This window comes from Pleurodeles waltl, chromosome 1_1 (genome assembly GCF_031143425.1).
Source record: "Pleurodeles waltl isolate 20211129_DDA chromosome 1_1, aPleWal1.hap1.20221129, whole genome shotgun sequence".
NCBI classification, from domain to species: Eukaryota; Metazoa; Chordata; class Amphibia; order Caudata; family Salamandridae; genus Pleurodeles; species Pleurodeles waltl.
In genome coordinates this window covers 930445810-930471099 of record NC_090436.1, presented here as the reverse complement: position 1 = coordinate 930471099, position 25290 = coordinate 930445810, and positions in this window count along the sequence as shown.

The window sequence follows — 25290 nt, the reverse complement described above, 5'->3', positions numbered from 1 at the left end:
CAAAATTCAGTATATACAAATATGTACACCAACTACACAAGTCCGGATAGTATACTAATAATTGTCCGTGGACCACTGGGCCCAAAATGCATGGGCGAGGCCCACACATGATACCTGACTCGAAACAGAGAGAACATTGCAGGGCCATCAGATCGAAAATATACAGGCACCTCAGGGGGAGGGGGCGGGGGGCACCTCAGCCTGATGAACGCACAACACCACTGCTGCACGAGGGGGCTCCATGCTCATTGAGGTATCCTGGGGAGTGCAAAGCCACAGTCTCTCAAGTCTCTCCAGTGGGTGGTTTGCCCACTGCTTTATCCTGGGGAGTGCAAAGCCACAGTCTCTCAAGTCTCTCCAGTGGGTGGTTTGCCCACTGCTGCATCCTGGGGAGTGCAAAGCCACAGTCTCTCACGTGGATGTCATTCTCCACTGGTTCTAGAGGGGGCCTGGTGCCCAGAGTGCTTCATCCTGCCAAGGACAGAGGTAGTGGATGTATCTCTCCACTGCTTCTGGAGGGGGCCTGGTGCCCAGAGTGCTTCATCCTGCCAAGGACAGAGGTAGTGGATGTCATTCTCCACTGGTTCTTGAGGGGGCCTGGTGCCCAGAGTGCTCCACGTGCAGTGTGGCCGGTACAATTCCCTCACCTGGGTGTGCGTGCCACGAGATTTGCGAGATTCAGGTAACCTAATACGCCATGGAGGCAGCGACATACCCCACACTGCTGCGGCTGCGCCTTCCACCTGCTGGTGCAAACAGTGATGGATGAAATGCCTCATGGAAGCTGCCCATGGTCCAGGAACTCTCCTCCAGCCTCAGACGACTGACCACTGGGGATGGTAGCCATGTCAGCGGTGGTGCCACTGTCCGAGCACGTCGCGGGCCGGTGGCGGTGCTTGCGGTGGTGTCTGTCGCAGAGGTGCTTGCGGCAGTGCCTGGGTCAGCAGCTGCAGAGGGACACAGCAGGATGTTTCCTGCAGCCTCGGATGGCTGCCCACTGGGGAAGATGCTGGGGACTGTCGCTGAGGCTGTAGACGTGCCGGGGGCTGTGCAGGTGGCGGTGCTTGCGGCAGTGTCTGTTGCGGCGGAGCTTGTGGCAGTACATGGGTCAGCACCTGCAGAGGGACACAGCAATATGTTTCCTGCAGCCTCAGACGGCTGCCCACTGGGGAAGATGCTGGGGACTGTCGCTGAGGCTGTAGACGTGCCAGGGGCGGTGTAGGTGGCGGTGCTTGCGGCAGTGTATGTTGTGGCGGTGCTTGCGGCGGTGCATGGATCTGCACCTGCTGAGGGACATAGCAGGACGTTTCCTGCAGCCTCGGACGGCTGCCCACTGGGGAAGATGCTGGGGACTGTCGCTGAGGCTGTAGACGTGCCGGGGGCGGTTGTGGTGGCGGTTGTGGTGGCGGGGCAGCTACTGGTGTTCGCCGCCGTACAGGTTGGCGTGATCGTGGACAGAAAGTGTGACACTGGTCCCTCAGTTGGTGCCACCATGCCCTCTCCTGACCTGCTCTTCAGCTTTTGGCCCTTCCCTAGATTTGATGGTACAGTTGATGGCAGTTGTCTTGCCACTATCCCCTTTGGTTTTTGCTGAGCCCTTGGGGGCTGGTACACTAGGCTTCTCCCTCCGGGATGTGGGCACCTTTTTCACCTTGGCAGGTGGCGGAATGTCCTTGCCCTCTCTACGTGGCACACTGGCAGCCCTGATGGGAGGCACACTCAATGACCCCACAGTTGCTGGCACCATTGTGCCTGGGGATTTGGTGGCTGAGGTGCTGGGCTGGGACCTGGAAATCCTGGCCCTTGGGGAAGGATGGGGGGGAGGTGTAGGGAAGAGGTCAATGTTAGCCAGGTAGAGTTTCTTAGACACACTGGGATGGGAAGATGGAGGGGGTTTGGGAGTGGAGGTAGAGGTAGTGGTTGTAGGAGGTGTACATCTACTGAATTTGGGTGAAGGTGCATGGGCCGGAGGCTGTTGTGAGGTGGATGGCTGTTGGGTGGGTGTGTGCCTGCATTTGTGTACTTTGGGAGGAGGGCTCACAGACACACTGGGAGAGGACACTGGGGATGTGTGCATGGTAGTGGGGGTGGTGAGTGCATGTGAGATGTGTGTGGTGATGGGCGTGCTGGTGATGGAGGCAGTGGCTAAGGATGTAGTGCATACTGTTGTGAGTGGAGACGAGACTGGGAGGGATGAGGAGGACGTGGAGGAGGGGGACACAGTGGAGGCTGTGGATGTTGCTGTGTCTGTATGGGGATGGTGCTTGTGTGAGTGCCTGTGGGATGTGTGGTGCTTATGTTTGCCTGAGCCACTCTTGTATGTTGATGAGTGTGCATGCTGGTCTGATGGTGTGCTTGGGATAGGCTGAGGTACAGGGGATTGGGTCTGGGTGGAGGATTTTGGAGGGGGGGAGGCTGGACACAGGTACAATGGCTGCCATCAGTGCTGAGGCAAGAGCCTGAAATGCTTTCTGTTGGGCTACCTGCCCAGAATGAATGCCCTCCTGGTATGCATTTGTTTGTTGCAAATGCCTCTCTACACCCTGGATGGCATTCACAATGGTAGATTGCCCAATAGTGAGGGACCTCAGGAGGTCAATAGCCTCCTCACTTAGGGCAGCAGGGCTGACTGGGGCAGGGCCTGAGGTGCCTGGGGCGAAGGAGATGCCCACCCTCCTGGGTGAGCGGGCACGGGACACACACTGTGGGGCTGCTGGGAGGGTGGTGTTGGTTGGGGGGGTGGCGGCTGTACCTGTTGATGCAGTGGAAACAGAGGTGCCTTCCACTGCAAGGGAGCTCCCATCAGGGTAGGAGTAACTGTCACTGCTGTCTGCTCCTGTCCCCGCCATGGAGCTCCCCTCATCCCCCGTCCAACTGGTGGCTTCAGGGCCAACTGGGTTGCAGCTCCCTTGTGCTCCGGTGCCAATGCTCCTCCGCCCGATGATGCTATTGCACACAAGAACAGGGAGACCACAAAAAGGAGGGGAAAGACAGAAGAAAGACATGTTCAGTGCATGCAACACCACTACCGTTGGCGGACACAACACACATTGCTGCACACCTGGAAGTCACGGGAGCGTGACTAGATGTGGATGGCTCATACCACTGATGGGGTTGGGGTGCCACATAGCCTGCCTCACAAGGGACCTTGCCTACAAACTTCGCCCTGGCCTAGCGGAACCCACTGCCCACCTCCCCCACCCAGACACCTCGTAATGCGCACAGAGTCAGCTGAATGAAAGTGTACTCACCCACTTGTAGCTGCTGTGATGCCCTCAAGTGCCCATCCAACTCCGGATACGCCACCGCCAGGATCCGGAACATCAGGGGGGGTCATGGTGCGACGGGCTCCCCTCCCACGTTGGGAGGCCATCCCCAGCTGGGCCTCCACCGTCTTCTTGCTCCAGCGGCACAGGTCCTCCCATCTTTTATGGCAGTGGGTGCTCCGTCTGTGGTAGATCCCCAGGGTCCGGACGTCCTTGGCGATGGAACGCCAAATACCCTTCTTCTGGTGGGCGCTGACCTAGAAGAATGGTATGGGGGAAATGGAAATTACTTACCCGTCCGGACCGTCATACTCATGGCCTCCCAGTTCCCACCCTGGCCCTGATGCACATACACTCCCCATCCGTACATGCAGGCCTCAGCCCCCCCATGTATCTTCTGTCCACACCACTCAAAACAGGCATTGCCCATGCAGCGTGCTCACAATGTACTCATCTGCTTACCTGGAGGACAGTACAGTTGCGTGTACTGGGGGAGGACCCCATCCACTAGTTTCTCCAACTCCTCTGAAGTGAAGGCAGGAGCCCTTTCCCCAGACACATGAGCCATCGTCGCTTCCAGACACAGGTCACAGCAGCACTTGCAGTGTAGGTCCTCTCCTGTTGAAGGTCAGGTATCAAGTGAGTGAACAGACAGAAAATGGCGGTCACGTCCACGGCGGTGCATACCGTCACCGCAGCCGTACATCGTTATTGGCTCCTGGGTCCAATAGGGCAAAATGTTAACCAATGCTGAATTGCATCGCGGTCTCCGACAGCCCACCGTGAAGGTGTAGAACACCAGCGCAGTTACCTCATATCCCCTTGTCCCACCGTACAGGTCAGGCAGCCGCCATTTTAGGAGGCCACATGGGATGGATGTTAACTGCGTCACACCTATCTAGGCTGGGAATATAGACAGCTACGGGCAGATTAATTACGTTTCTGAAAATAAAACATTTTGATACCTCAGTGTTGCATGACTCTCTGCTCGCTATTCTCCTCCATAGGGCACGTCCGCTGAGGCAGGTGGTGAGATGGTGGCATCCTCCGGTGTACAGACCCCTGGTGGATCTGTCAACAATGGAAGAGAGGCACATCCTGGTCACATACAGACTTGATCGTGCAACAATCCAGAAACTGTGTGCCCAGTTGTAGCCGGACCTGATGTCAGCTATCCGCCATCCCACAGGAATGCCCCCTCTAATGCAGGTCCTGTCAGCACTCCATTTCCTGGCCAGTGGGTCTTTTCAAACAACAGTGGCCATGGCATCAGGGATGACCCAGCCAATGTTCTCTAACGTGTTGTCCAGAGTGTTATCTACCCTGCAGAAACACATGCACAGCTACATAGTTTTCCCTCAGGTGGAAGATTTGCCCACAGTAAAAGGTGACTTCTATGCCCTGGGACATGTCCCCAACATCATTGGTGCCATTTATGGTATACATGTGGCGTTTGTCTCCCCCGCAGAAATGAACAGGTGTACAGAAACCAGAAGAACTACCATTTGATGAATGTGCAGATTGTGTGTTTGGCTGACCAGTACATCTCCCATGTCAATGCCAAGTATCCTGGCTCTGTGCATGACGCTTACATTTTGAGGAATAGCAGCATCCCTTATGTGATGGGCCAACTCCAGAGGCACCGCGTGTGGCTAATAGGTGAGGTCAAGGTCCAATACAGTTGACACAGGTGTCTGGGTATGGGGTGGTCCCTAAGGGTTAGTGTGTGTCTAACAGTTGTCCCTCGACATTTTCAGGTGACTCTGGTTACCCCAACCTGTCATGGCTACTGACCCCAGTGAGGAATCCCAGGACAAGGGCAGAGGAACGCTACAATGAGGCACATGGGGGAACTAGGAGGGTGATCAAGCGCACCTTCAGCCTCCTGAAGGCCAGATTCCGGTGCCTCCATGTAACAGGTGGATCCCTCTACTACTCACCGAAGAAGGTGTGCCAGATAATCGTGACCTGCTGTATGCTGCACAACCTGGCTTTGTGACGCAAGGTGCCTTTTCTGCAGGAGGATGGGCCAGACGGTGGTCTTGTGGCAGCTGTGGAGCCTGTGGACAGTGAAGAAGAGGAGGGTGAAGAAGACGATATCGACAACCGAAAAAACATCATCAGGCAATACTTCCAGTGAGACACAAGTAAGATGATGCCACTGCTTCCCACATCTCATTCTATTGTTGGAACTAGCATAAGTGTGTCATTTTCATTTAGTGTATGGACCCTGACTTGTCACTTTGACTTTCCATTTCACAGATCTGGGTCCCAATTTGTGCCCTTTGCTATGTTTACTGCTGGCCTACAGCTGTGTTACATTGGTATGTGAACAAATAATTTGACATTGCTATATGCCATAGTTATTGGAATCACACATTTGTGAAAGCACAGGCTGACTCCAGATTGTTTTGTGATTGAAGTGTGTTTATTCCTGTGCAAATAAGTGGAGGGGGTTGTAAAATGGGCTGGGGGGGTGGTGGAGGAATGTCCATGGCAGAGTCCAGTCTATTTGATTCACAGGTGCATTGTTCAAAGGGGCATAGGAAGTGGAGCAATGGCAGTTCAAGGATGGACAGGGTGACATAGTGGGACAGAAGGGTGACATTCAGGGGGGTCTTATTTCCTGGCGGGGTATTGGCATTGTTCTCTGTCCTGTTCCTGGATCTCAGAGACCATTTGCGAGGTGGTTCTCCATCTGCAGGGGGTGGGGTGCTGGTGTCCTTTTGTTCCTGTGGCGGTGCCTTCTGTCCACTAGCGCCGGCAGAGGTGGAGGGCTGTTCATTGTCCAGGCTAGTGTCAGGGGCCCCTTGTTGTGCCACTGTGTCCCTCCTGGTGTTTGCGAGGTCTGCCAGCACTCCTGCAATGGTGACCAGGGTGGTGGTAATGGACTTCAAGTCCTCCCTGATCCCAAGGTAGTGTTCCTCCTGCAGCCGCCAGGTCTCCTGAAACTTGGCCAGTACCGTTGCCATCGTCTCCTGGGAATGATTGTAAGCTCCCATGATGTTGGAGAATGCCTCGTGGAGAGTAGGTTCCATGGGCCTGTCCTCCCCCTGTCGCACAGCAGTCCTCCCAGTTTACCTGTTACCCTGTGCCTCTGTCCCCTGAACCGTGTGCCCACTGCCCCCAGGTCCCTGATTTTCTTGGGTTGGTGGGTTTGCCTGTGTTCCCTGTAGTGGTGGACACTCTGCTGATTGACATGTCCTGGGGATAGAGGGATGGGTCCGCTGGGGGGGTGCTGTGGTGGTGTTTCCTGAAGGGGGAGGCTCTGTGGTGGTATGGGACTGTGGCTGGGTAACAGACTGTCCCGAGGTCCCAGATGGGCCGGGCTGGTCATCTTGATCCAGGCATGCAGAGCTGCTGTCATCACTGTGGGCCTCTTCTGTGGGGGGACTGGATATGTCTGGCACCTCCTGTCTGGTGACATTGGGTAGAGGTCGTGTCGGGGTGTAAATACATAATTATTGTATGTGTGTCATCGTTTGCAATGGGTGGTTGACACTGTACTCCAGTGCTTGCATTATTGGCTTGGCCCTTTTATGATTGGTGATTTTGGGGCATGAGTGAGTCTCTGTAGTGGACATGTTTGGGTGATGGGTGTCCATGCATTGGTGTTACATGCAGGGCTTGGGTTTGGGATGTGTGGGTTGTGTTGGTGGGGTATCTGTGGGTTGTTGTGTCATGGGTGTGAGGTTAAGGGTGGGAGTATATGATAGCATGCAGGTAGGGTGCGGGTATATAGTAGTAAAGATTTGCCTTACCACAGTCCAGTCCTCCTGCTACTCCTGCGAGGCCCTCAGGATGCAGTATAGCCAAGACTTGCTCCTCCCATGTTGTTAATTGTGGGGGAGGAGGTGGAGGTCCACCGACAGTCCTCTGTACAGCAATCTGGTGTCTGGAGACCTCGGAAGGCACCTTCCCCCGTAGGTTATTCCACCTCTTCCTGATGTCATCCTTAGTTCTGCTGTCCCACTGCGTTGACTCTGTCGACGATTCTGCACCATAGCTCCATCTTCCTTGCAATGGATGTCTGCTGCACCTCTGATCCAAATAGCTGTGGCTCTACCTGGACGATTTCCTCCACCATGACCCTGAGCTCCTCCTCCGAGAACCTGGGGTGTTGTTGAGGTGCCATGATGTGGTATGGGTGATGTGTGAGGTGGTGTGTGTTGTGATGTGTGAGGGGGGTGTTAGTGTGTGTTGTTTGAGGTGTGTGGATGTTTGAGGTGCATGGATGCTGGTGTTGTTTTTGGTAGTGTATCTCTCTGGCGTGGTTTCAAAATTCTGGAAGTAAGGGTTTGTGGTTGATGTGGGTGTGTGCTTTATATTGGATTGGGTGTGTGGGTGTGGTGTGTGTATGTGTATCAGGTGTGTGTATTTCGAATTGTCCAATGTTGTTGTGTTTTGTAATGTGTGTGTATTTTGAGCGCGGCGGTGTGTACCGCCAATGGATTACCGCGGTTGAAAGACCGCCGCGTTGATTCGTGGGTCGTGATAGTGTGGGCGTATTCTTGTTGGCATGATGGTGTCGGTTTTGTTATCGACAGTTTATCACTGACCTTTGGTGTGGCGGACTTGTGTGGGTGTCTGTATTGTGGCGGATTCCGAGCTGTGGGTAGTAATACCTGTAGCGGAATTCCGCGGCCGCATCGGTATGTTGCCGGTCTCCTGCACGGCGGTAAGTGGGATTTACCGCCAGGGTTGTAATGAGGGCCTATGTTTCTTATCAAACAATTCTTTGGAATAGTTCTGCTGAGTTTGAACATTGGCTGCTACCCTCATGTAAATCAGTTTCACAATCTAAATCAGTTTCACAATCAGGACACAAAGAAGATTTTTTGCCTCAGGAACACTTCAACATTAATGCCTGTTGCCAAAGAGGTCTGGATGCCCTCCTTCAAAAATCTATTCTTCCACTTCACTAGGCCATTGGATGTAGCTGAATATAACGCTACTTAAAGATGAATGATGTGATGTTATTCAATAAACAGTTTCATTAGTAATGAGGTGAAGTGTGTACCGTTGTTGATGACAATGGTTGAAGGGGCATCTTCCGTTTGGAAAATTATTTTTTAAAATGATATGCTGTAATATTATTAAGACTAGTTACAAACTCAAAATACACCATTTTGAGAAGTAGTCCACCAGAACAATGAAACATTTTTAATCAGACATTTGCATCTCAAACGGTCCCTCAAAATCTATAGCAACCTTGTCCCAGGGATTCTCAGGTAGGGGAACCACGTGCAACGGTGAGTCTACAGTTTTCCAGTGCTTGTCAGAGTTAAGACACACTGTACAAGAATTGATCCATTCAGTTACTTGTCTATCCATTGAGGGCCACCAATAATACATTTTCAGGTTTTTGTGTGTATCACTGTTGCCCAGATGTCCCTCACATGCTTGACTGATGAGTTTAGACTTAATGATAGATGGGGGAATGCAAAGATCTTGACGCATTAAACAACCATTAACGATTGCAAGTTCATCTGAAATCTTTGCAAACAGTCTAACACCAATGTCCAAGTTTCTCATCTGAGGCCAACCTTCCTTCACATGCTTCATTACTTTCTTCAAATCTTGATCAATATCAGGGGCTTACAACAATTCTGATTTAGAAATACCCCTTTTCTCTCTAATAAGTCTTCCTGTGATGCCACTATACAATCAACATCATCCTTCTGAACCATTAACTCATCAACTTCTACTGACATTCTGGAAAGACAGCACTGCTGTTTCTAATTCCTGGGATATACTTGATGGTAAAAGAAAACCCCTGGAGGTGTGCTAGTAGCATGATCAACCTAGCTGATCCTCTACCAGTGTCATTTCCATTCCACAAATAAATAAGAGGTCTGTGGTCAGTAAATATTTTGAAGTTAGTGCCCCCTAAAAAGTTTCTAAACTTCTTTACTGCCCAACAACACACAAGTTCCTGATGCTCTCTGGTACCGTAATTAGTTTCAGGCTGCCTTGGGGTCCGAGATGTAAATGTCACAGTGCGTTCTTTCCCTCCCACCCAGTATGAGAGGACAAGATCCAGGCCAATTTTTCTAGTATAAAGCGTTACAAAACATATTTTATCAAGATCAAATGGGGATAGAGCAGGAGCAGAAGTGATAAGTGTTTTAATTTTAGAAAACAAATTTGCTAAGCATTTTCATTCCAGATGAACTTGACACTTTGACCATAAAGGCATACCCATCTATAAACTGGGAGTAGTATTCACTCAGCCCTAAAAAGGAACAAATGGTGTCTTTATCTTTAGGAGGAGCTCTATCCAGGACTGCTTGCTCTGGGGAAATTTGGTTTTCATCCCCTCTTTTGGAAATATGATAACCCAAATAATCCAGATGTTGTACTCTAAACTGACATTTGTAATTCCTCAAAGTGGTACCAGCATCTTTGAAAATGTTAAGAACTTTTCCTAAATTTTCATTATGTTCTTGTACATTTACACCAAAAATAAGAACATCATCCTGGAAGGTTTGATCTGCAATAACCTCCAGGATGACATCCATAAATATTTTCAATATGCTAGCAGCAGAGGCTAGTACGAACGGAAGACATAGGGATTTAAATGCACCAAAAGGTGTAATGAAGGTGGTTACATTCTGAGACTCCTCTGCTAACAGAATTTGGTGGTACGCTGATTGTAAATCAATCAAAAATAATTTGTCCCACTCCAAATTGGCTAGGTATTTTTACACCTTGGGAAGGGGGTGGCAGTCAGTAATAATGTTTTTGTTTAGTGTGTGTGTAAGTTCACCACATAAGCGGAGTTCCTCAGACTTTTTACAATCTACAACAATGGGGTTTACCCACTCAGCGTAATCAGTGGATTTTATAGCTTCCTCTGTTGCTAACTTTTGCAGCATTTTTTTCAGGTCATCATGGACACTCAAATGGACCAGTCTAACTTTATGAACTATCAACACAGTATTGTATTTCAGTTTAATCTAATGTTCAAAACCTTTGATGGATGCAATAGAGTTCCAAAACTTTTCTAGGAACTTTTCTAAAATTCCTGTGATGGCCTGATTAGCAGTGGGTGAGGATTTGATGGCTTCCAATGATGGGGTCTGTACTGTAGAGAGAAATGTGTCATTCTGTAAGTGTTTGCGACCCCATGTAGTTAAAAAGGAGTCAATAGTTACAACTGGAGTTTCAGAACCAGGGATTAACATGAGACCGAGCTTTGCCAAGTCTTGCCAACCAAATTCCTGCCCCTTTTACAGACATACACCTAAGTAACTGTTATTCTGCAAAGGGAGGTAACAGACACAAGGAAAAACCCTAACAAATCAAAAATCTGCTCTCCAAAGGCTTTGGGATGGATATCAGGCTTTTGAAGAGGCATGTTCTTACTCCAGTGTTGATAAAAGCAAACATCAGATAATATTGTAATAGGGGCTCCTGAATCAGCCAACACATTGATATTAATTTCACTAATGGTGAATTCACACCAAGGTCTTTTAACATTTCTGCTTACTGTGAGAAAGGTCTCTTTTTTCACAGTTGGCTCTCACAAAGTTGTTAGTGCCCAGGGCCCCTGCTAACCAGGTTCCCTGGGCCAGATCTGTTTCCCTAAAACTGCTGTGATTCATTGCCACAATTAGCAACACCTTTAGCTGCCACTATAAGTCCATAGTAAATGGTACACAGGTACCCAGGGTATGGGCTACTGATGGTTGGCCACTGAGTGCAGTAGCACAAATTGTGCTACCCTCTTGGGCCATGCATCCAGAAGCACCCACCACTGTCATTGCAGTCTGAATGTTCTGATGCATTCTAAAATGCAAACCCAACATGGCACACAACCTGGGTGCCCGTTCCACTATACCCTGCATGCAATATAGGTAAGTTACCCCTCTGGCAGGCCCTCTGGCAGGGCTTCTAGCCTGATGGCAGGTTGCACAATATTGCATGTGTGGGCATAGACACATGAGCAATATGCTCCTACTGTGTCCTTGCCAAACCTGGAATGTAATAAGTGAGCAGAGCAGCCGTTTTACATTTAAATGCTTGTGCTGGCCACTGGTCAGTATGTGTTTCCCAGCTACATGATGGCCACTCTGAACCCTATGTTGTTTGGTGTCAATCAACTCAGAATGATAAATCTAAACTGGTATTAATATTGGATTATCACAAATTATACACAAGTGCCCCCTGCAAAAGCTACTCTGGCCTGGTTGTTGGCTGGTCACCACCAAACAAGATTCTGGAACCCTGGGGTGAGAGACCCTGCTCTCTGGGTCACAGAACAAAGCCCTTCCTGGGCAGAAGTGGTATCACACCTCCCCGCAGGAATTTGCACTGCCCTGTTAGCAGGCTTCAAAGGGCTTACCACCCTTGAAACTCAACCCTCAAGACTGCTGCTAGCAGCAGATGGCTGCCCCATTGCAAACCCCCACTTTTGGCAGGAACAACAGCGGAAAAACACACAAAGGACAGGAGGAATTGGCAGCCCCAATTTGCACCAACCCTAAGGTGTTGCATACGAGGTGACCCTCCATTTCATTTAACTCCATCATGTATGGAAGGAACATAGCCAATAAGGTGTAGGGAACATTCCTCTGCCCACATGAAGTGGTCACTCAGTGAGTGTAGCCACCCTAAGGTAGATGACCCATTGGTCACTACTAGGTACTTCTCTAAATGCCCACTAAATGCAGTATTTAGTGGGCACTACTAGACCAGAGATTCAGATTCCAAGGACAAAAAGAAGATCAGCGGCAAAGAAGTCCCAAGGCTTGAGAAATGAAGTCCTGCTGCACCAAGAAAAGGCACCAAACCGTGCCTGCTATACCCAGGACTCTATAATCACCATTGAGGGTTCGCTTGGACACTGGATGGATTCTACAAATCCCAGAGGACCTTCATACTTCAAAAATTCCCAAATATCTCCCTCCAGAGTGAAGGCATCACTCTCTTGCAACAAAGAGCAAAGACCAAGTGAAGTCAACTTCACTGTCCGGCTTCTGACCAAGGAACTGGATGCCACAGCCAGACCAAACTCCACACAACCTAATGTTGGACACCCAGAAGGACGTCCATTATGGACTGAAAAAGGACTAGGAGATAGCCCCAGTTGAGTGACTTCAGAAAATGGCAGGATCTCTCACCAGAGTGCCCCTGCTGACCTGCAAGTGACCCTCAACGTAACCTACCTCCTGCTTCCAGGGGCACCTTTGCACACAGTTCCTGGCTCACCGATTTTCCCTTTACCCTACCACCCTATGCCCTGCACCAAAGAACCAGCTTTGCCCTAAGGGTCCTTCACCCCTTGGACCTCGACACTCCAAGGAGACCACTGGACTCACCTCGAAGTCCACCTGTGCAGTGCTTTTCCAAGTGTTCCCCCGCAGTGATCTTGCACCAATGATGTTCTACAGCTGCTCCAGCTGAAACCGGGAGCCGTTTGAACTTCTCCAGCTGGTCCATAGGGCCTATCGATGACCTCAACATACCTGCAAAAGGAGACACCGGTAAACGCATTGCCTGTTTTTATATGCATTTGTAAGTTATTTCTCAATTAATTCCTATGGTGTGTAATTATGCACAGAACTGAGACATTTTCTAAAATTTGAAAATTCCAACTTCAAAAATATTTACTTGATTTTGATGATCTTGGTCTTACAATATTATAAAACTCTGAAGTTTTTGTAAATTGGTCTTGAGTAATTCCTTAGAGTGTGTGTCTTGTTTTATTGATACTGTGAGTTCAACAAATGCTTTGCACTTCTCTAAGTTTGGCCTAACTTCTCAAATTAGAGCATTAGGTGGTCTAGGTTTTTAGCTCTGTAAACCAACGTTTGGTTGCCCGAACCCTCTACACAGTGTGCCTGGTTTTGCACATTACATAGAGAGCCAGCCTCCTACAGTTGGCGTATCGCCGGTGGGATAAAGACTTTGCATTTGCTGATACCACTTCATCAGTTTGTGAGCACACAAATAGCTCAAAATTGCCTTTAGCTCAATTGCATCTTTTTCAATTGGCTAGTATTTTTTTCAAAATGTTAAAATAACCGTTAGTGCTTGGTTAGGACCCTACAATATTAGTTAAAATTTTAAGTCCTTACTTTAGTTGGCCTTGTCCAAAAAGGGGTTCCAAATTTATTAAAAGATCACAGCTTTAGTAAAGAAAACATGACAGATGCAGAGAACCAGAGCCAGGAGCTCAACCTGGCCCCTTAATAGGCATATAGCTATGACCAGTTAAGGAAACTCTGTAGACTATATCAGGGTTGTACTGGAAAAAAGCCAGAGGACAGGTAAGTTTAGACTTCTTTTGGCCCAGCATGAAAAAGATACCCGGCAGATTAAATAGATGATGTTGTTTCTGGGGGAGTAAAAGACCCTGTGGACTATGGGGGTGAGGGAAGCTCCTTTAGCCCCAGCACTAGTGCAGCCACAGAGGATGACCTGGTCTTAGCCAGGCTGACCAAAAGACTAGGCCTGGAGGCTCAGCTTTTGGAGCTTGAAACAAGAAGGAAAGAGTTGGGCCTAGGACCCATCTCTGGTGGCAGCATCCTAGTATTGAAAAAGAGACCTTTCAATTTTAAACTCACAAAAGGAGTTGTTCCTCCCTTCACAGAAGGGGATGATATAGTGAGTTTATGTTTTCTGACTTTGAAAGAGCCTGTATTGGGTGGGAAATTAAGAAAAAACACAGGTGCACACTGGTATGGGAGTTATTCTCAGACAAGTGCAGAGATAGGCTCCTGACACTGATTAAGGCAGATTCGAACTCCTAGGACCTTATGAAGGGTACCCTGATTTACAATTGAAGAGTACCGCATAAAGTTCAGGGAGCCTCAAAAAAACCAGAGCCAAACTTGGGTAGACTTTGTGGACTATTTAGTAAACGTGCTGGGTGGTTGGTTAGCTGGCAACAAGGTACAAGACTATGATGGGCTGTATAATCTATTAATGAAAGAGCATCTGCTGAGTTATTGTTACAACAAGAGTTTAAATCAATACTTGGTAGGCCAAGGTACTTTTTCCCCTCAGGAGCTGGGTAGGAAGACAGACCACTGGGTCAAAAGAAGGGTGACCAAAACTGCCACTGGTGGGGGAAACCAAAAGAAAGAGACCAACAAGCCCCCAAGGAAAAGATGGTAGCCAAAATAGAGCCTTCTCAAGGACCCCAAAAACCTGCACAAGAGGGTGGTCTCAGAGACTCCTCATAGTCTACAGGTGGGTGATCCCAACAAGGCTAGGTGCTATGATTGCAAGAATAGAGGGCACCAAACTGGAGATCCTAACTGTAAAAACAAAAAAAAATGCCTCTAGCTAACCTGCAGTCAATGCAGCAGATAATCTCAGGACAGGTTCAGAGGTGTGACCTATCCATGTCTGTGATCCTGCAGAGGCAACATCAGTCACTGAGGGAGGGATAGAATTATCTTGTGCTGCATGACCAAGTAATATACAAAAATGCAGGCAACATGCTTTGATTATTGCAGAGAATGTTGAAGCATTGAGGGACACAGGAGCTAGTGTTGCCATAGTAACTCAGCACTTGGTCCACTGAAATCAGTTCCTTGTCAAGAAGTCTTATCCTATCACCAATGCTGACAACGAGACAAAGTTTTATCCCATGGCTATAGCAACCTTTGATTAGGTGAGAGCAGTAGGGCAAAAATATGTAGTTTTGTCCTCATCCATCCCAGTAGATTGCCTGCTTGGAAATGACCTTGAGCATTCCCCCTGTGCTAAAGTAGAACTGAAGACCCATGCAGCCATGCTTGGGATCTCAGAATGGGCCTTTGTCAAGACTAGCACAGGGTAAACATCAGAGAGAAAAAAGAGAGTGGGGCCCTGAAAGGGTGGGCTAGCATCCCAAGAGAAAGAGTAAGAAGACTGGGCAACCAGCTTCAAATCAGATCATAAGTCAGAACCCCTCTTCCCAGGTTGAGGACTTGCATTCCCAGAGGGAACGGAGCCTGCAGATCTTGGGCCTTACCACCCAGAGCTCTTGGGCCCAGGGAGAGCCTATAGGGAGTATCTGTGCCAGAGACAGATATCCTGTCCCATGCTTGAAGACCTGAGGCAGCAGGCTGCACAGGAAGAAAATGGTAGTGTCAGTGGAACCCACAGGGTTTATTGGGAGGATGAAATCCTGTTCACTGAGGCCAGAAACTTGAAGCCTGGTGCAACCAGGAAGGTGGTAGGGCCTCAGCAGTTCTCAGAGTTTCTCCTCACTCTAGTTCATGACATTTCCCTAGCTGCACATTTGGACCAAAATAAAACTTGGAGTAGGTTAGTTGACCACTTTTATTGGCCAGGAATGTCCAAAAAAGTGAAGAACCTTTGCCAGCCCTGCACTACATTCCAAGCCAGTGGCAAGGCAGGTGGTCGCCTTAATGCCAATACCTGTGGTTGTGGTTCCCTTTGAAAGGGTAGGTGTTGACATTGTTGACCCCCTGACCCTAAAACAGCATAAGGGCACATATATATTCTGGTGGTAGTATATCATGCCACTAGATACACTGAAGCTATAACTCCTAGCAACATTACTGCTCCTGCAGTTGCATAAGCCCTCCTGGGTATTTTTTTTATCAGATTAGGATTCCATAAGGAGGTAGTATCAGACAGAGGTTCTAACTTCATGTCTGCATGCCTAAAACACATGTGGAAGGAATGCACTGTGACTTATAAGTTCACAATCTCATACCACCCACAAACAAGTGGTTGGAGGAAAGGTTTAACCAGACCCTAAAAGTCATGATTGTAGGACTCCCTCAAAAATGCAGAAGGAGATGGGATGTCTTACTTCCATGTCTGCTTTTTGCCTACAGGAAGTGCCCCAAATAGGGAGTAGGATTCTCTCCATTTGAACTGTTGTTTTGGCATCCTGTTAGAAGACCATTACTTCTTGTAAGGGAAGGCTAGGAGAGACCTCTCAAAGAGCCAACACAAGACATAGTGGATTATGGCAGATTACACGTAGAAAGCAAGCCAAAATCTTCAGGCCAGCCAGGAGCTGTAAAGGTTTTGGTATGACCAAAACGCTGCTATGGTGGAGTTACAAACAGGGCAGACATTTTGAGTGCTGGAGCCTGTTGCTCCAAGGGCTCTCCATGACAAATGGTTTGGGCTCTATCTTATTCTTGAAAAGAAAGAGGAAGTCACCTATTTTGTGTACCGGAGAAGCTGCAAAAACCCTGAAAAGAATCATATATGTCAACAACCTTAAACCCTATTATGATAGAGATGATGTGACCATGCTTATGGTTACATATGAGGGACAGGAAGAAGAGAGAGAGACTCTTGCTGATCTCCTCAGAAGCAACCCACAAGATGATTATGTGGATAGAGTAGTCTTATCAGACACCCTCTCAGAACAATACCAGGCTGATTGCAGGCAAGTCCTCATTCAGTATGCTGAGTTATTCTCAGTGACCCCAGAAAAGGATGATTGGTGTACCTATGATGTGGACACTGGTAGCAGCTTGCCTGTCAAAACCAAAATTTACAGACAGTCAGACCATGTCAGGGACAGCATACGAGCTGAAGTCAGAAAGATGATAGATTTGGGTGTCATTGAACACTATGAGCGTCCCCAGGCTAGCCCAGGAGTTTTAGTCTCCAAACTTTACTCCAAAGGAGTGAAAAAAGAAATTAGGCTTTGTGTGGATTACAGGGCCCTCAGTTCTGTAATTGAAACTGATGCACACCCAATCCCAAGAGCTGATGAGCTCAGTGACAGACTAGGGACAGCCAGATATCTGAGTGCCTTTGTTTTGACATTAGGATACTGGCAGATTGGCCTGAACCCAGAAGCAAAAGAGGAGTCAGCATTTTCCATTCCAAGTGGACATTATCAGTTCACTGTTACGCCCTTTGAACTAAAGAATGCACCTGCCATCTTCCAGAGGTTGGTGAACCAAGCCCTTGCTGGCCTGGAATCCTTTAGTACATCTTACCTAGATGACATAGCTCTCTGTACTTCCACCTTACAGGACCCCCTGATCCACCTAGGGAAGGTCCTTGAGGCTCTGCAGAAGGCAGGCCTCACTGTCAAGGCCAGTAAGTGCCAGATAGGGCAGGGGAATTATTTTTGATTGGGCCACCTGGTTGGTGGATGCCAAGTTCAACCCCTCCAACCCAAGATTCAGACCATTCTGGTTTGGGAAGATCCCACAATCCAGGCACAGGTCAGGGCATTCCTTAGCTTGACTGGGTACGCTAGGAGATTTGTAAAGGATTATAGAACCATAGTTGCCCCCCTCACAGAACTGACCTCCAAGAAAATGTCCAAAACGTTTAACTGGACAGTGAGTTATCAAAGGGCCTTTGACACTCTGAAGAATACTCTGCTCTGCTCCAGTCCTACAAGCTCCAGACTACTAAAGCCAGTTTAATGTGTGAACAGATACTTCAGAACTGGAGATAGTAGTGGTCGTAGCCCAGAAAAACGATGCTAGACATGACCATGCATGACATGACCATGTTAATTTTATAAGCAGAAGACTCCTGTCTAGGGAACAAAAATTGAGTGGCATAGAGAGGGAAGTCTTTGTTGTGATTTGGGCACTGAAGAAGTTAAGGCCATACCTGTTTGGCTCTCACATCATAGTTCAGACTGACCACAGGCCTTTCAGATGGCTACAACAGATGAAAGGTGAAAACCCCAAACTGCTTAGGAGCTTCATTTCCCTACAGGGGATGGACTTTAAGTGGAACACAACCCTGGGACTGCCTATGCCAATGTGGATGACCTTTCCAGGTTCTTCCACTTAGATGATGAAGACTCACAAGGGAAAGGGTAGCTTCATCTTCTTTCATTTGGGGAGGGGGGGGGGGGGGATTGTGTGAGAAAAGGCCTCTTTTTCTCATGGTGAGCACCCATTTTGTGCCTGGTATTTGATGTCTCCAAGTTGTTAGTGCCAAGGGCCAGTGCTAAATAGGTTTTCTGGGCCAGATCCTTTTCTCTAAAACTACATTGACACAATTGGCAACTCCTTTAACTGCCACTATAGGTCTGTAGAAAATGGTACTTAGGTACCAGGTGCAAGAAGTATTGAGGGTAGGCCCCTGAGGGTAGCAGCACAGATTGTGCCACCCTCTAGGGCCATGCATCCAGATGCACGCAACACTGCCATTGCAGGCTGAGTGTTCAGATGCAATCCTGACTTGGCACATAGGCTGTGTGCCCTGTCAACTATAAACTACATGTAAAATAAGTAGGTAGGTCACCCCTCTGGCAAGCCTTCTAGCCCTAAGACAGGGTGCACTATATTGTATGTGTGGACATTGATGCATGAGCAATATGCCCCTACTGTGTCCTTGCCAAACCTGGAACATAGTTAGTGAACAGAGCAGCCATTTTAAATGCAGGTGCTGGTCAACACCAGTTTCACAGCTATATGATGGCCACTCTGAACCCTGGGTTGTTTGATATCAAACATCTCAGAATGATAAATCCAAACTGGAGGTGCCCCCTGCAAAACCTAACTGCCCTGGAACAGTTGCTGATCGGTCCCAACCAGTCCGCCATTACCAGACTCAAGTCTGAGTCCCTGGGATGAGAGCTCCTGCTCTCTGGGATTCAGAACAAAGTCCTTCCCTAAGGAATGTGCACTGGTCTGATAGTGAGCTTCAAAGGGCATACTGCCCTTAAAACTCGACCACCAGACCTGCTGCTAGCAGCAGGTGGCCACCCCTGTTGCAAACCCCGACTTTTCTGGGAGCAATGATGGGAAAACAAATCAAAGGACAGGAGGAATGGCCCCACCTAGCCTGCACCACCCCCAAGGTGTTGCATGCAAAGTGACCGTTCCATTTAATTTTCTGTCATCTTGAATGGAAGGATAATAGCCAATCAGGTGTTAAGAAGTGGCCTCTGCCCGCAGGAAGTGGTCACTTAGTGAGTGTGGCCACCTTAAGGTAGAGGACCCATTGCTCACTAACAGGTTCCCCCTAACGTGCCCACTAAATACAGTATTTAGTGGGCATCCCAAGACAAAGAAATCATATTTAACGGGCAGAAGAACACCAGCACCAAGAAGATCCAAGGCACAAGAATTGTGGACCTGCTGCATCAAAGAAAAGGCACCAAAACCTGACTGCTGCACCCAGGACCCGACATATGCAGGTGAGGAGCTGCTGGACAACTGGAAAAACTCTAAAGAACCCCAGAGGACCTCCAGGCTTTTCAGATTTCCAAAGAACTCCCTCCAGACTGGAGGTACCACTCTAAAGCCACATGGAACCAACAAGCCAGTGAAGTCCACTTCACTGGCTAGATGCTAACTCTGGAACCAGATGCTGCAGCCAGACCAAACTCCACATCAATGACTATGAGGACAAACCTTGCCAGTGTGCCAGGTTTGGTGGCACTGCACTCTCTAGTGGCTGAATTGTAATAATACCTTCGGTGTTGGTCCCCTGATGTCAGACATTAAGAAAAGGAGTCCTCCCGGACCTGAAAAAGGACCAGGAGGAATCCCGGGTCAAAGGACTTCAGACACAATCTGGACCTCTTGCCACAATGCCCTAGTTGTCCTGCAGTTGACCCTTGAACTGACCTATCTCCTGCTTCTAAGGGCATCCTTGTGCACAACTCCTGACTCACTGACTCGTTCTGCAACCAGGTGTCCTGTGTCCTGCACTGAAGAACCAGCTGTGCCCTAAGTGTCCCCCACCCCTTGCAATCTTGACACTCCAAAAGGGCCCCCAGAATTCACCCTTAAGCTTACCTGTGCAGTGCGTTTCTAAGTGGTCCCCCACAGTGGCCCTGCACCAGCTCCAGAGACCTTTCCCCACTGCTCCTGATGAAACCAGGAGCCGCCTAAACTTCTCTATCTGGTACAGTGTGCCTTACACTGAAAAACCAGCTGTGCCCTAAGGGTCCCCCTCCCCAGGCGACCTCCACACTCCAAGGGGACCCACCGGCCTCACCGCGAAGTCCACCTGTGCAGTGCTTTTCTAAGTGGTCCTCTGGAGTGGCCTGACACCAGCTCCAATGACTTTCTACAGCTGCTCCAGTCAAAATTAATAGCTGCTCAAACTTCTCCATAGGGCCCACCGAAGACCTTGATATACCTTCAAAAGTAGACACTGGTAAACACTGTGCCTGATTTAATTTGTATTTTAAAATATTTCTCAGTTGATTCCTATGGTGCATAAATATACACAGAACTGAGACATTTTGTAAAACTTTCAAAATTCATAACTTACAAAGTACTTTTCTGATTTTGATGATCTGAAGTATTTTTGTAAATTGATCTTGAGTTATTCCTATTAGTGTTTGTCTTGCTTTATTGATATTGTGAGTACACCAAATGCTTTGCACTTCTCCAAGAGTAGCCCAACTGCTCGACCAAGCCATCATAAAAATTTGAGCATTAGATGATCTAGTTCTTACCTCTGTAAACCAATGTGGTCTCTACACAGTGTTCCTGGATTTGCACACTACATAGAGGGCTGGTTTCCTACATGTACCGTGCAGATATCAGAATCTTCTGAAGAAGAGTTGGTGTGAACAGATCAAAGTACTTGAGATAAATCAGATACACATTCATCCATTCCCACATCCACACTATTGATTTTTAATGATGTATTGCCCCTTTGCAAACCGCTTAACAGTGGCCTACATTTTTACAATTGTTGCTCCTTTAACCCAACGTCGTACAGTTTGTATAATTGCTCAAATGCAACTTTGAACCACATCTGTAATAAACGTTTTTAGATACATTCTTAGCCTACTTATCTTTCACATACACAGCATGTATGTGGGTCTTCTTCTGAGCATGAGTAAACATTGGTATGTGAACTACATGAAACTTCCCCCGACATGAGTTTGCTTGATATCATGGAATGTTCTATGGCCTTGGCAAGACCAATAACTTCAAGAAGGATGCGGTCTCTGCTGTTCAAAAGATGCTCCTATATATTTTTTGATAACATGAAAAGACAAATTGATCTCTAATGTAAGTATCTAATGCATTACCAAAGTTGCAAGTGGAAACCAATTGTCTAATGACAGAAATGAACTCTTCAATACTTTCATCAGGTTACTGCTTCCTCTTGAAGAAATTAAATCTTGAGAAAATTTATTACGCAGGTCTAAGGATGCTTTTGAGAAGGCATCCAACCCTTCACCATCACCCCCTTGGGCTGGCGAGATAGGTAGATTATCGAATACCTGCTGCCCCTCTTGCCTGCAGATGACTGAATAACAATGTCCTTACTTTCTTTACTGGTTTGAATATGGTGGTATCGATAGCAACTCATTTTAAAAAATACGGAACCACTGTTTCTAGGTAATAGGCTGTTTCCCTGTGTTCTGTAAAAATGGCGTACTTTGAATAAGAAGTTGTTGGTTTGCCTTTGGGAAAAAAAATTATCTTGAATAAGTCATTAAGTAGTTAAATCAACAAAGTTAAATATGATTCTCACTGTCTAATAAAATGGTACCTGTACTTGAGCTGTCCATATAATGAGGGCAATATTGTGCCTCTTTGTCACAATAAATGTATTGCTGTGGCCACAATAGCAGCTGAACGATGTTTCTAAAATAAGATCAGCAAATGATGTGTTAATGTTCTTTTAAATTCAGCTCTCTGAGCGTAGTGACGTATTAAACGCATGTATGCACGTGACACAATCTATAGCTGCCAAACAGCCTGCATGTGCCATTGGCAATGGCTGTGGAGGGTCAATAATATTTATAGGTTATATATTTTTTTTAAACCTTCACTGCCTATGGCCGTGAGGATCCGGTAGAGAGTTGTCCAGAGTGGAACGTGGAAGTAGCAGAGGGCGCACAAGCAGGGCTTGTCAGCCAAGTTGAAATGCAACTTCAGTCATCTGTGATAATTCATACCAGAACGTGGACTCCCTGAAAAGAAGTGATGCTCGTCACCAAATGTGGCAAGGAGACCCGTAGTGGCAGGTAAGATTAAATCCAAGTTTATTTGCAGGGAAGGGAGCCCACGTCTTTTGACAGCAGCTTGGAGGACACCTAGGGGGTTATTCCAACTTTGGAGGAAGTGGTAATCCGTCCCAAAAGTGACGGTAAAGTGACGGATATACCACCAGCCGTATTACGAGTCCATTATATCCTATGGAACTCGTAATACGGCTGGTGGTAAATCCGTCACATTTGGGACGGATTACCACCTCCTCCAAAGTTGGAATAACCCCCCTAGTATTAACTGACAGCAGTGAAAAACTGAACCAGCATGTGGAAGCTCAGGAAATCTTTGAGTAATAACATTCTACAGGAAACCATAAATCATCATGCATGCGAAGAGTGTAAGTAATTTAACATGGCACTACATATTTTAAGCCCATTGAATATTCCCTACTTCTGGTAAAAGTTATACTGCAATTTGTTTCAGACAAAGATCAGGCTCCAACTGAGTACTAGAAAGATTATTATGAATGGCACAGAAGTAGATTCTGGTATTAGGTATGTTTATTTACATCTGAGAAGTTCTTAAGAGTAGGTACAAAATGCAAGATATGCTTCCAGGAAGATAACACTTGATAGGCCCCTGTTAAAGGCCTTCAGAAGTGTTATTGTGTGCTCAACAAGCATCCCTCATATTGTGGCAGCGTATCTTGGTTGACAACTTGAAGCAGCAGGCAGCAACAAACTGGCTGGATTGAGACCATGGGCAGCAGAAATGGCATGTCATCTGGACTCCTGATGTTAATTCTTGAGAAACTATGTGGTTACTTTTGCAACAAAATGAGCTAATAAGAATCCTTTGTTGAAACCTTGTTTATTTTCTCACTGCTGGTGTACCTCATTAAAATGGAATGCATGCTAGGCAAGAAATAGAGTGAGTTGCGGATCGCTAATACGGGGACCAGGGTGAGTAGAAACCTACAGTTAAGGGTTGTTGGACCTGACATCCTTAGTCTAGTTTTCCCTAACTCTTACTCTTTTGCTGGCTTCATTTTTGCTGGCCTTAGGAGTCCTCTCACTTTACCACTGCTAACAAGTGCTCAAATGTTTATGCTAATGCCACCCAATTGGCACCTTTAATTTACTTACAGTTCACTAGCAAATTGGTACTACATGTATCCAGGGTCTCTAAAGGAAATGCTATTAGTGGACCTGCAGAAATGATTACGCCACCCACTAAAGAAGCCATTCAAATATGTCTCAGGCCTGTCACTGCAGCATGTGTGTGCAGTTTTAAGCTGCCATTTCAACCTGACAAAATAAACAGCTTGCCAGGCCTAAGCCTTCCTTTTTAATGCATATAGATCACCATTAGGGTAGGGCTTAAACAGCCCATAGAGCAGGAGGCAGAGTATTTAAATTTAAGAAGATGGAAATGTACTTTCAACTTTTACTTGTCCTGGTAGCGAAAACCTCTTAAGTACATTTTTCACTACTGCAAGACCTACCTTATCCCATAGGATAACATTGTATTACCTAATTATATTTAGTAAGTGATAATTTTCAGTTAGGAGCAAGTAGGGAAGTTGAATCTGGTCTCTTAAGAATTGTAAATTAAAATCCCCTTTGATGGTATAGTTGGATTTTTAGATACAATTCTGATAATGCCACATTTAGAAACGTGGCATTTTAAGCATTTGGGCCCGTATTTATACTTTTTTAGCGCCACATTTGTGTCGTTTTTTGACGCAAAAACGGCGCAAACTTGCAAAATGCCATTGTATTTTGTAGGTTTGCGCCGTTTTGCGTCAAAAAGCGGCGCAAATGCGGCGCTAAAAAAAGTATAAATACGGGCCTTGGTGCCTATATCCCGTATCCTGATCAATGACTAGGTGTAGCTGGCAGTTAGTCTTTCTGTACTACTACTAGACAGCAAGACAAAGAGGGAATAGGTGTTGTCAGGGTGGGCCATCTCTGTCAGGGTGAGGGGGAGAAGCTGCACCCTACCACACTTGCACATCACAAAAACTGTGCCTCAGCACACTCACAAAGGGTTTCATACTAGTCTTTTGTGCCCCCATACTGGTTGGGCCCAGGGTGAGCAGCAGGGAAATTCCAGACACCTCTGGTAAGAGGAGGAGTCTATGAACGTGTCCCACTTCAAAGTGGGTACCAAGAATAAATATTGGAGACTCAGACACAGCTCTTCAGATCACTTCTGGACCTGTGGACAATGCCAGGAAGAAGGACTACCCAGCTGTGAAGTCTTCCCTGCTGACCTACTTGCTGATCAAGGACTATTTTGCTGCTGAAGGCCTGCTGTTGCTGCACCAGGAGTCTTAAACCTCTGCAAGCTGCCCTGCTGAATCCAGCCTGTCTTGTTGACCCAGGGCTTCAAGGAATCTTAAAATGCTACCCTGTTGACCCACTGTTCAAGCCACAAGGATATAACAGGCATCTTTGACGCTGATGCATATCTCCTCACATTTCAATGCAGGGCGATGCAGTCAACCCTTCACTCTGGCCCAGTGTGATGCAGCTAGTGCTTGATACCAATGCATCCCAGCGCAAGTCCTTATAAGCCCCAGTGGCTTCCTTGATGCTGAGGCAGCCAGACGCCAACACCAGCCCAGCATGATGCATCTCGTCCCCTGTGCCAAAACACTGCAACACAACTCTTCACAAGCCCTACCAGCTTCCTTAAGGACGACTCGGACCTCACATCCCAAGCCTCATCAATGGTCATCAACTCTGCTGCTGCACGATGCATCTCAACAGAAGACCTCGCATTGCAGCTCGTCTATGGCCTCAATGTACTTTTCAGTGAAATGAAGTCCATCCTGTATCTGGCCTGCCCTCCATACAATCATCCTGAACTTGTCACTTGGACCCGTCTACTGCAACCAGATAACTTCAGTTGGTGCTTTTCGCTTCCTATGCTTGATTTCTACAAAACATTTAAAATTGCATATCTCCAGTTCCACAACTGGATTATTGTTGTTTTGGTGTCAAATAAATTATTATGTTTTACACTAGCTTTCTAAATTGGTGTTTTTTTTTCTGGTGTTGTGTTTTCACGTTATTACTGCTTAAGTGTTGCATAAATACTTTAGATATTGCCTCTGAGTTGAGCCTGAATGCTTGTGTGCCAAACTACCA